Consider the following 12,711-nt stretch of genomic DNA (forward strand, 5'->3'; position numbering starts at 1 on the left):
ATTGCACATTGACATTTTCATTGGTCAACGAGTCCTCATCAAAAACTCTCTAATGTACGCAAGGTGCTTTAACTACGTTGAGTTTCATCAAGATATCTTAAACCTGGCGTCGTTGTTTCAAAAGCTGGTACTGCTTTTTTGCCATTCAAAGAAAAAATGGATTTCTGTTTTCCTTATTGGGTTGCGTATTGCCCTATGAAATTATAAAATCAAAAATGGAATATCTCCTGCCCTCATATTCTACATTTCCATTTTATAATTTAAGTTACATTTTCACTGATGTACATACTAGCATATATCATATAACCTTGATTTTTGTGTGTTTCTTTTGTAAACATAAAATGACTTAAATGCAAAATAACATTGTTAAAATAACTAAGAATATACAAAAAATACAAATTCAACAAACATGTATTTAGAAATAAATCAGGGGGGAGGTAAACGAAAAATTCATAATTCAAAATGGCGCTTTCAGCGGCAAGTTATGTGCAGTGAACTCGACATTTGAATAACTGGAATGATAACCGAAGCCAAAAAAATATTTGTCGTCATCATTCGTCATCACAGTCTCTCGCGTGTTCATTTTAATTTTTTTAAATCATTTGTCCCTTGGTAATGGTAGAGTTCGGATCTTGATCAGAGCGTAAAATAACGAAATTTTGGAATGAAAAGGTTCACGGAAAGTGAATCAAAGTGATAAATCGAGAAGCAGGTGAGGTGAACTTAGTCGATCTGCTTTTACGCTGCGGTTTTCCTTTAAAACATATCAAAGTCTTTAAGGATATTCAATTACTGATATCGAGATGACAACCATTTAGTATTTCAAGCACTATCAAAATCGATGAAAGATACAATCGCTCTGTAAAAGTAAAATGCGAGTTATAGACTCAATATTTTATGAACCTGGATATTCAAGTTTCTTTTTCTTCGGAAAAACAGATCTTTAAATCCATTGAAACGACAAAAAGACAAACACTGTCTGACACCGTTTGAAAATTTACCTTCCGACGAAAGAAAATTTATGCTTGAATATTTTCTCGTCATATTTTCTTATTGTATTGCCTTTTAGCATAAAGTGTAATTTTCAGTTGGCTTTTCCTCGTTACAAGTTGTAAGTTACAACGAACTCACTGTAGTAAAGTTTCAGCTGTAAAAATAACCTTTGCGAAGAGTTGGCCTCGTGTGTTGTTTGTCGTGATGTTGTTTATATGTTTATGCTTTTGCAATTTGTATTCAAATTTATATTGGCCGTGTATGTTTGGCACTCAGGGGAATGAAACTGACGTACAAACCGCGTGAATATTCGACTTTGAAGGACTGGAACTGACGTACAAACCGCGCAAGAGACTAGGACTTTGGCTTCAATTTTATATCTATAAAATGTATTGTCGTTATCATTCCAGATATATATATATATGGAGTTCACTGGTTATGTGATGTGAAGCCGCCATGTTGGTTTGTTGCTTCAAATTTCCGACATAAAGATTACATTTTTAAATTCACTGATGAAAAGAAAATTAGTCAGAAAAATTTGAAAAAAATTGAAATCCAAGATCTTTGAAGGACATCTTAATTAATTCGAGGACTTTCAAGAATATTCAAGTTTCTGTGTATTGTGTACGAACTCTGTTGAACATATCAACATAATCAACAACTTCAAAGGATTCAGCCATGTTCACCCATAACAAATCCAGATCAAAGCATGCATTTCTCTTAAGATATTTTAAAATGTGCTAATAAATATGTCACAAGAGCTAAATGAAAGTATATATTTCATGATAAATGTAAGTATTTATTACATTTTAGGAAATAGTTTATGAATCATCCAAACCTGAACGTGAAGCCAAAGTTACAGGGAAATTTGCCAACTTTCGCCATCAACCAACACTTGCTTGTTAAAATTTCAATGACTTCAAATAATAAATATTGTCGAGGTTTGTTAAGCGACGCATTTTTAATACAACTGACATACGTAAAATTTTCCCACAAAGTAGTCGTATGAACAGATGCTTGATAGGAATAAAAATAGAAAGAGATGAAGTTCGTACTTGTGTCTTTGAGAAAGAAGCTAAAGTGAAGGCCGAATAAGTCTGTGACGTCATAGCCTCCATCATGTAATATTCATAAAGTAACTCGATGATAATGACAGAGTCAGACAATTGCTGTATCGCTTGCTGTGTGCAGTGAACATCGAAAATAATACAGATGTAATTTAGAATACGGCAGCACTTCCTTGTTCTTTTACGAGAATTATCATTCTGTAGATTTGTCCTCATACTGGCGATTCACAAGAAGAATTTCTGCCATGCGACGACATAGTCGAGGGCCTCGAGGCTGTTGTTTACCGTAGCAACTAAAAGCAAGTGGCATGATTGCTAGCATCAGTCGAAGAATTGTCGTGTAGAAAGACATTGTTGCTCAGGAGAAAGAACTTGTAAACGCTTTATAGAGTCAATTAGATTGTTGCTTTCGTTCTGTTCTGAAATGGTCTTAGTGAAAGTATTTATCATGTTTGTAATTTCCATTACTTGCATCAATATGAAACTCAACTGCATACTTCGTTCAAGTGGGAGTGAGTCCAGTAAGAAGATTGATCAATACCGTATATATTATAGACTATTATGGCTTTCACAAAGTTTCTTTGAACAAATGAGTGCTTGATACTGAAAGCCCAGAGCAAAGTAAGCAATGTTATTATGTATTATTTATGTGATGACAGGAGGCCTCATTGTTTATACAATATATGGAAGCTCCATTATTTCAGATTTTTGCTAACAGTTTCGTATTTGGTAATTTACTGTAGGCTCTTAACATCCTCGGTTTTACATTTTCCTTTTACCACTGAAATGTTAGGCTGTCAGGATGTATTGGATGACACATGCAAAGCAATATTAAAATTTCAATAGATATGTTATTGATATTTTGTTAGGCTACACCTGCAAAGCATTCCAGCTGATAAGAATAATGAATCATCTTTGGAGCAAAATATTAAAAACTGAAAGGTATCTTTCTGAACACCTTTTTTGTGTTGTAGAAGATAATTGTTTAACCAATTGTTTGTGTCCTCTTGTGCTTCCTTTAGCTTTTTATATGCAATACAACCTAACTTAAAGAAAAAAAAAAAAACTTCATTGCAGTTACCTAATAAAGTTGTATAAATGTAAACTGCATATTACCCCTAGTGAGCCAAATCCATGCCTTTAGATTTTTACCGATATTGTATTAGCATCAGATAATCTTTGGTAAATCCTTTACTTTTACCTTTTCATACTATACAGTTTACAAAGGGAAGCCTGCAACTGTTGAAGAATTTGTTGAAGGAACATTTTGTAAAGATGTTAACAATGGAAAAGTGTGCAGAAGTGAGGTTAGTTGTTTTGAAGTAAATTAGTCAGTTTTGTATTCATTGTTAATATGTTGTTTGGTGAAGTAAAACAAAAACACTGACTATACTAACAAATAGTCAAATACCATGAATTGATCTATGTGCTTAATAATGTAATGATGATGAAATGCACCTTTTGATAAAAAGCAAACAATTTGTTTATTGTTGCTAGGTAGTGTGAATACCGATATGGTGCTTCTAGTCGTATTTATTGTCGAATATGATAAACCTTTTTGGCTTTTTCGTGGAGCTCAGTCAAGTATATTAAAATTGCTATCACAGATGGATCTAACAGGGGTGGCACCAGGAATTCCCCAACAGAGCGGCTAAGGTCCTCGACGGGGGGCTGACTTAGCTACTAGGCTGATGTGACAATGCGCTTTCCATGTAAATCTTAAATTGCTCAAATAAGTTTTTTATGTGAAGTATTTAATCTTTTTCATTTACCAAAATGATTAACACTTTGCTAAATCTCGGCTACCGGGCTCATGTAATTGGCCCTTAGAGGCTGACCAAGATTCATTGATTCAGCGCTGGTAAAATTTTGTCTATAGATGGGAATTTTCTTTTTGTGTTGTGTTGATGAAACAACAAATCAAGGAAAACTATAGCGACACTTTCCTTTATGTATACCAGTATGATTCTACTAAAACAATTAGATTACTCGCTCTCAACTTCCATGATGCGAGAGTTGATTTTGGCTTTGTACTCATCAACTATCATTTTGTAGATGAGAGCTCGTAATCTAAATGTTGAATTACTACAGCAAACAATGGTGGAAAAAGCTTTGTTTTAAAGATGACGCTTCGTCTTCTATTTAAGACATCATCAGCTGATACGTAGTTATTTCCCTGAGATATATTTACTGAGTAAAAAAACTTTTTTGCAAACCTCTACTTTGTGTTTAAAATGGAACGATATTTGGAGTGAAACATTACATTCTGTTCTATATTTTTGATAAATGTAGTCGTCCATCCGTGACATCTAAGTGTTTGTGTCACACAATCAGTCGTGACTCTTTCATTGCAACATCAAAATTCAGAGAATATGCCGCAAAATGGGTCTTAATCATAGGAGCGAGTGATAGATCACGCGTTTGTACCAAAAATTTCATCTAGGAAACAAGATAAAAACGTAAGGTAAGTCATTTTATAATTCAGTTCGCACGCGATAAGAGCTCTATTCACCCTTAGCTATATTGGAAGAAAACGATACTCAAAACCGTCAAAATGTGCACTTCAAGCTATTTGTACTGTCAAGTCAACGATTTTTAAGTACATTTGATTTTCAGGGCAATAAATTTGATTTTCAGGGCAATAAAAGGTTTTAGCAATTTTCGGAAATCCGAAACATGTTTAAATGTTGTTCGTCGAACTGACAAGTACAAATACACCACAGGTGCAGTGGCGTAGCTAGCGGTCCCGCTACTCCCGCCCGGCGGGAGTAGAAATTTCCCAAAAAAATAATAAATATTCTATTTGGACATAAGATATACATTATTTCACGAACAATTTGTAATATTATGTTTTATTCGTTCATATTTAGGCTTTTATTAGGTGGTTCGTAATCGTAATACAGCAAAATCTCAAGATTTGTTATGTAACCTAGCAACCGCCTTTTCTCGCACATTGCATACTCGCGCGATTCTCCACGTATTCCGCCCATCTTCAGAGGGCGGAACATGCAATATAATTCTATATAAGAAGTTTTGAATTCTGGTTGGCTAAGGGACTTGACGCATGCTCAAATCTGCTGTTTTATAGTCGAACTCCCGCTATTTTAAATTGGCGGAGGTTGTAATTATTCGACCTTTTAATACGAGTACAGCGATTAGTGATTATCAAATTACGTGTCATTGTCGGTATTAATTTTCCATTGTGTTTACTCTCAAATTGCTATTTTGTATTTGTGTATGACACAATGGCTTCAATGCGACTGCGATTTGCTCAACTGATGTTGATTTAGTAAATAGCTTATTAGCTAAACCGTTCTCTGCTCGATCGTCGGTCGAACAGAATGTTATCGTTCATGAACGGCCTACTCCTGATTTAACTATCCAAAATAAGGGAAGAGCATTTCAGAGAGTTTGGTATGAGGCAAAGGACTGGCTGTGTGGCAGTACAACCTTGCAGAAAGTGTTTTGTTGGCCATGTCTAATGTTTCCCCAAAACATCGCCATCGTGGACTAAGAATGGCTACAACGATATGCGTAGTATTATGTCTGATGCTAAGAAGCATGAAAAATCTAAATCGCATTTGACTGCATTTAAGACATGGAAAACGTATGGAGCTAGTGAACGAATTGATTGTCTTATGTCCCTCGCTAGAAGAAATGAGATTCAGCGTCACAATGAGGAGGTAAGACAAAATCGAGAAATTTTAAAAACTGTTACTGAGGCCATGCTGTATTTGTCAAAGCAAGAGTTGCCATTTAGAGGTCACAATGAGTCCGAAGGTAGCTTGAACAAAGGTAATTATAGAGAGTTGCTCGAATGTTTTGCTAAGTTTGATTCTGTATTTGAGCGTCGACTGCACAGTAGACTAGCAGAATCTGATATAGTTGGTGACAAAAGATTTACTGGAGTCTCCCCAGAAATTCAAGATGGTCTTATCAGCTGTCTTGATTCAATTATTGAAGATGAAATCAGAAAGGAAATAAATGATTGCACATTTATGAGTATTCAGGTTGATGAAGCATCTGATGTCTCCACCAAAGAGCAGCTAAGTGTTATTGCTCGGTTTGACAAAGCAAGTGAAATTATGGAGAGGCAATTAGGATTTGTGGATGAAAGTATGAACAGAAATGCCACAGCAATATCACAAGTTTTCAAAGATAAACTTGGTGAGTATTCTAATATAAAAGAAAAACTGGTTTTACAAACATATGATGGTGCTTCTGTCATGTCTGGCCATATCAATGGTGTTCAAGCATTGGTTCGACAAGAGTATCCTTTTGCTCATTTTGTTCATTGTGCAGCTCATAGATTGAACCTGGTCCTATGCCAGTCAGCCTCATCAATTTCTCCTGTTAAAATCTTTTTATTAATATAGCTACATTCAGCACATTTACAAGCAATGCCCCAAAAGAAAAGCTTTTCTCACATCTAACAACCTTGAGTTTCCTGCCCTGGTGAAACAAGATGGTATTATCGCTCTAGATTAATCAATGTATTGCACAAAACTATGAAAAACTTTTAGATATTTTTGAGGGGTACTTGAACAACCAGCTGGGTGGGATGATGAGTCATTAAGTAAAATAAGTGGCTTACTGCATTATCTTGATAGCTTTCTCTTTTGTTTTCTAGTGTGTGTTTTTTACAGGATTTTAGAACAGTCCACAATTTTGTATTCCATTCTTCAAAATAGGAAACCCATTTTAACTATGGCATAAGCAAGATTGACAATTTCAAGCAGTTTATTGTGTCACCACAGATCAAGCTTTCACCGAGTTTTACCAAACTGCACTAGAAAAAGTAGGCCCACCAGCAACCAGAGCAGATAGTAGATACAATTACAAACAGCTTTATTTTGAGATTATTGATTCCATTAAAGGCATGTTAAGTGAACGATTTCAAGATATTAATCAGTTCGAGTTTTTAGACCTTGTAAATCCTAAACTATTTACTACATGGAAGGGCATAGTTCCACAGGAGAAGATCAATCTTCTCAAAATAAGTATAGTCCTTTTTGACATCCAAACTTTGGAGAGTCAACTTTCCTTCATTTACAACGACAAGGACTTTCACAAAGAGTGCAGTAATGAGGTTCTTAAATACATCTTCAAATTTAATCTCCAGTCGAGTTTAGGTCAAGTGGTAAATTTGTTAAAATTGAATGGTGTGTTGGCAGTGGCAAGTGCTTCAGTAGAGGTTTTTTCTTGCTTAAAAGGGTAAAAGCTATTTAAGAAATAGAATGGGTCAAGGTCGGCAGCTCTTTGTGTAGAATATTTATTCACAAAGATATCATTGAAAAGAAAGAGGAATCAGAGGTGTTGCATAACGAGGTGGTTGAAAAATTTGTAGAAAAACCAGGAGGCTGGCCTTTCTTTATAAATGATGAGTATAGTATGTGTTTTGATATTTGTTCGTATAATACATGGTACTTCATTGAGAAAATTAAGCATAACTTTAAAGAATAAAGCCATCCCTGTCTACTTGCCCCAATCTAAACAAGTTTAAACTAACAAGTAGAATGCTAAGAAAAATCTCTCTCTATGCACTTTAGAAGTGTCGTATACTATATTATTTTTTGTGCTAATACAAATTTCTTCTGTTTATGCAGGGGCAGTGATGAGTAAATTATGTTTTAGGGGACAATTGTCTCCTGCGTAACGTTTCTCTGAGCCACCTTTAGTACCTTTTTAACTAGTTGCAGTTTCAACGATTGCCACATTAAGAATGCAGCTAACAAAAATGGTTTTTTATAAATTATTGTACAACAAATAATTCGCCCTCGAAATCGCAGGAAATGCTATTTCCAAGGCTCTGGATTTCAAAATTTTCCGGGGGAGCATGCCCCCGGACCCCCCTAGTGGGGTCGCGCCTTCGGCGCGAGATAGATTGGCGGGAGTGACTATTTTTCCTAGCTACGCCACTGCACAGGTGTCCTTTAACAAAAGACTAGGTAATCTTCAATAGCAACCATTCTGTTAGGATTTTCTAAACAATGTATCTCACTCGCGCACGTCGGCTGGTGCTTACAGTAACATTGATAAAATATTCTTTGATACACACCCCGAGAACGAAAATAATTTACCACGAAATTAAAAAAGTCCGGTTGACCTGATAGATTTCAAGGTGTAATTTAATTATTCTGTAGTCTTAACTAATAATTTCAGTATCTTTAAGCAGTGTTTACAAAAGAAATGAACCATTAATTTAATAAGATATTTGTTACTTTCGTAAGTTTTGCTCCACATTCAAAATTCACAAAAACGACTAACCACATTCAATATTGCCGTACTTCATACAAACAAATTGTCGTAAATTTTAAAGTCGTGCGAGGCTATAGCGAAAGAGTAAAATATAACGTTTAATATTTCTGAAAAATGGAGTAATTTTGTGTTAGTTTCATTTCTTTGTTTGGTCAATAAATGTTTATTCATAGAATGAAAACAATAACACAATGGTCATAAACTTTATGCTTGGTGGGTATGTACATAACAGTATTAAATAAGGTTTGAATATCTGAGTTAAACATTAATAAATATTGGGGAGTTGGGAGAAGATACCCTTCAGAAAATCCTCAAATGACTTACAACTGTTAATAGATAATGTGTTGTATGCCAGGTGAATTTTATACAGAGCAACCAATTTAAATGTCCAACTTACAATAAGAGCAAATGGTCAGAAAAGTTAAGTTACACCAATGAATGTATGTATTGTTGGCAAATAAAACTTGAATGATATGCTGAGATTGTCTATGGCACTCTAAAGCAACACTTAAAGATGAACAACTGAAGATCATATACACACTACACTGACTTAATTTGAAAAAAGTTGAAATACAAATCAACACCATCAGAATAATTTTCTAGATACAAGTCTTCTTGAGCAAAAATGGTGGCAAAGTTCACTTAAGTTGAAATAGTTCTTTTTGAGGAAGCCAATTAACAGTTTAAAACACATACGTACCACATGCCATTTTGAGGCGCTTCATCTTTTATACTTTTTGTGAGAAAAACAGTGAGCAGATTAACATTAACAAAGTAGAGCCATTAAAATTACGATAGCAAATTTCAATCCACTGAACTTTGAAAGCAAGTCTCTAAATAAGAAAAAGTATGGTGGTAAATATATATGTCATATAATTTAATGTAATAACCATGAAACACTTCTGCTATTTGGACAATGGCTGAGTTTTTATTAGCCTGTGAAACTGAGGTGAGCTTGATCAATTATGTCAATCAAAGAGAATTTGCAAAATAATCATCAATACATGTTAACAAGAAAATTAAAACATTTATTTAAAATTTCTTTGTTTCTTGCTATTTCTTATTTCAAAAAAATAAAATGTTTTTCATGTTAGCACTGGCTTATGCAAGCTTTGGAGACATTTGTGAAACTTGTGAGCAGGTGCAAACTTTGAAGTCAGGCTTGCACTCATTCTCTCTCAGCTTCTCCCAAACATCTCCCTGGTTTACATAAGCCTGTGGAAATACAGTAAATATTTTTATTTCTTATTACCACAACAACTAAAATGATTACTCCTTGACAAGATATTAAAAATCCTTTCCAAGCAGACAATTTCAGAAATATAAGATGAAACATACTTTGATGAACAAAGACATCTTGTAAACTCAAGTTATGAGTTGTATTAAAAAACAAGATGATATTTGACTCTATTTTAGAATCATTGATATTCCAGAACAGTCTTGTTTGTAACATAACTCATATCTTGTGTTGGCAAGCTGTCTGTCTTGGGATGCTCAACCTGCCTAACTTTGGGAATAAGAGGCCTGAGCTTCCCTAAAAATATTACGTGAATCTTGATAGTAATCTCAATGTTATTTACTTAAAGAAAACAAAAATACAAACTCATCCCTAAAGCTAATGACTAATAACAACTCATCCCTCAGGCAGGCAGCAGTCAAGCTTGAAATTGTAAAGTAAGGCTTCTATGGTGGCAGAGCAAAACTTTTTAATATTCTATCATTGGAAAGAAAAACATATTACAACAGACTAAATGAGAGACCATTATTTGTATTTATACAGGGTGTATAAAAAATAACTTTGGAAATTCATGTATGGTATAATTTCAATGCCTATTACCATACTAAGTCTGCAAGCACATAAAATATTGTCAGATACATGCTCATATTATAAATCTTTGTTATTAGCACAAAAGCTTTTCTGCTCCTGGGAATTTATTACTAACTTCTAACAGCAAAAATCAGTTCAATAATCAATAATGCATCAGTGGGAGAAGCATACTCATCAGGATTTAATAGCTTAACACTTTGTCAATTCTTAATGGTATTCTTTCTTTTATACACAATGTACGGGTTTATAAAGGCTAAAAGTTGATGTTTTGATTGACAGTATTGCATGGTTAATTTGATCTAGAATTTTTATGCTATTAATGTTTGTTCATAACGGTATTTGGTGTACTGAAATGTCTACTATCAATAAATATTTTACAAAATAAGTATAAAAGTAATCGGCAACAATTACTCTAAATGAACGCAGTACTATTTTTATTTGCTTTACAGAGGAAAAAATCCTAAAACACAGAGTTTGAAAATTCAGAGACTTCTTTCGGTAAGTAAATTTTTTAAAATGAGCACACAAAGACCTGGTCACATGATGCAGGTATGAAACTCAAATGGTTGACTCAGTTCACATGATGTGTTTATGTCAGAGTTTTATTCCAGATTGGTGTTGAGTCTGCACTATGCCACATTGATTCTGGCTTTGTGTTTGATTGGTTTTCTTATTTGAAGTCTTATCAATTTGCTGGCCAAGTTTAACACTGTTGCACTTGCATATGAATTTTTACATTCATCACTTTCAGTAGAGAAAAATATATTGCCTTTCTAACTTTGTCATAAGAGCATTGTGTGAACTTGACCCTTAAAAGGGGTGCAGCTTTATTTGCATGTCATACCCTTGGCATGGCTCCCATTTGACTGCTGCACTCGGGATCCAAGCAAAAACAAGCAGTTATGGTAATTAGATTTTCAAACTTTGACAGCAGGGGGTCTCTACTTGAAGACAAGCCTTTTTATTTCTTAGAGACTTTGATGTTTCAAAGTTTAAACCCAATTTTGCTTAAAAATGTGTAAAGCTATTCTGAAGTTTTAATGCTAGTTTAGCTAGTGTAGATTTACATGATGTATATGCATATATCATACCTTTCAGTTCTTATGAGAAACATACAGTCAGTACATGAACATCAACCAGTAGAACCATGATGAGACACACAGGGAATACATAAACTTTAACCAAGACACACATGATAAAATTCACAGTGAACAAATCAAAATAAACCAAATAGTGCCATCAGATACAGTGTAACAGTGAGTGCACATTCACACAATTTCAGCCACAAGTCCCTGAAATGAGAAATGAGAACAGTAGTAAAAACAAATCAAATATTTATGAAATATTAATAGTTAATGATCATAAACTATATATTTTAACAGTACTATACATGTATACTAACATTTCAACAATGTGAAGTATCACAACACTATAACAAGTTATATCCTGAGAAGTTCGCATCTCTAAGGACAAAATAGAAAATATCGAGAATACCAACATCCAAGAAAGACAATAATTAACCAATGCTCGCAAGCTAATAACATCAAAATATTTGAGACCTCCACTAATTTTTCCGATACGGATGACGAATTCTTCTCAAAAGCCGAAGCACAAACAAACCTTTGTAATATTGTTGATTCTTGGTAGAAATTGGAATTTGCAACTTTAGTAGTCAGATACGGTGGCTCACAAGGGACACCACACAAAATGATAAGAATTATACAAAATAAAGATAATAATACATACACAAAATACATTACACACACACAAAATACACTACACACACACGTTTGCTCGAGTTTACACGAGTATAAAGATCCCACGCCATCTATCCGAATAATTTCGTACACGGATTCAACGCTTTTTTCATCTGTATTTGCGTGAAATCACAATACAATAATTATACACCAGAAATGTGCAGTTTAAGAGAATGTACTGCAACTTTTTTACTCAAAAGTTAAACTTTTAGAATCTATAACAATGTGCAATTCGTAGGTTTTTCGAAGAGCCTACATTGTATTGTTTAATGTAAAAATAAAATACATCAACGAGAAATATCCATTAGACAATGAAGTGCTACGAAATGTAGGTGGCAATTTTTATTGTATAATCGTTTTATAAACATGAAACGTATTATTTAAACATTGGTCGTTCACATTTCATGTCCTTGATGAACACTTTCAGCAACAAACAATGTTTTAAACATATTAAATTATCAAAATTACCTAACAAACTGCTTTGCAGTAACACAGTGTTGGACTTCCATGGCCGACTTCGTTGCTTCCATCTCCCATCTATCGTCCTCCATACACAAGAACACACGCCATAGAACCATCAATCATAAGTACATAACCACAAGACACAAGACGTCATACATACCAAAAGTGGTAGTATTGTTTATTCTTTACGATGATTGGTTGATTTCAGGAGTCATAATTACTGGACAGAATGAAGCAAAAACATGAGACGCAAATATGACAATAATTTGCAATTCACGAAATTGAACACTAATCCAATCTCTAACTAATAACTCGGTACAGCCCAGGGATATACCACGCCATAACC

General features: G+C 34.2%; 2 long non-coding RNA genes across 5 annotated transcripts; one reads left to right on the forward strand and one right to left on the reverse strand.

Annotated features, from left to right (window-relative positions):
• Nucleotides 1-2,150: 2,150 nt before the first annotated feature.
• Nucleotides 2,151-4,281, forward strand: LOC124450536. Of its 3 annotated transcripts, XR_006950057.1 has the most exons (4): nt 2,151-2,681; nt 2,930-3,002; nt 3,279-3,367; nt 3,558-4,281. It is a non-coding gene; the product is annotated as an uncharacterized LOC124450536 (long non-coding RNA). The 3 variants fall into 3 exon arrangements; XR_006950056.1 differs by lacking the exon at nt 3,558-4,281 and having other exon boundaries at nt 3,279-3,536; XR_006950055.1 differs by lacking the exons at nt 3,279-3,367; nt 3,558-4,281 and having other exon boundaries at nt 2,930-3,003.
• Nucleotides 2,894-12,487, reverse strand: LOC124450533. Of its 2 annotated transcripts, XR_006950052.1 has the most exons (5): nt 12,372-12,487; nt 11,238-11,438; nt 9,019-9,151; nt 3,177-4,499; nt 2,894-3,102 (listed from the first exon to the last, which is right to left on the reverse strand). It is a non-coding gene; the product is annotated as an uncharacterized LOC124450533 (long non-coding RNA). The 2 variants fall into 2 exon arrangements; XR_006950053.1 differs by lacking the exons at nt 2,894-3,102; nt 12,372-12,487 and adding an exon at nt 11,549-11,607 and having other exon boundaries at nt 4,229-4,499.
• Between the last annotated feature and the right edge of the window lie 224 nt (nt 12,488-12,711).

This window comes from Xenia sp. Carnegie-2017, unplaced genomic scaffold (assembly GCF_021976095.1).
Source record: "Xenia sp. Carnegie-2017 unplaced genomic scaffold, XeniaSp_v1 HiC_scaffold_24, whole genome shotgun sequence".
NCBI lineage: Eukaryota > Metazoa > Cnidaria > Anthozoa > Malacalcyonacea > Xeniidae > Xenia > Xenia sp. Carnegie-2017.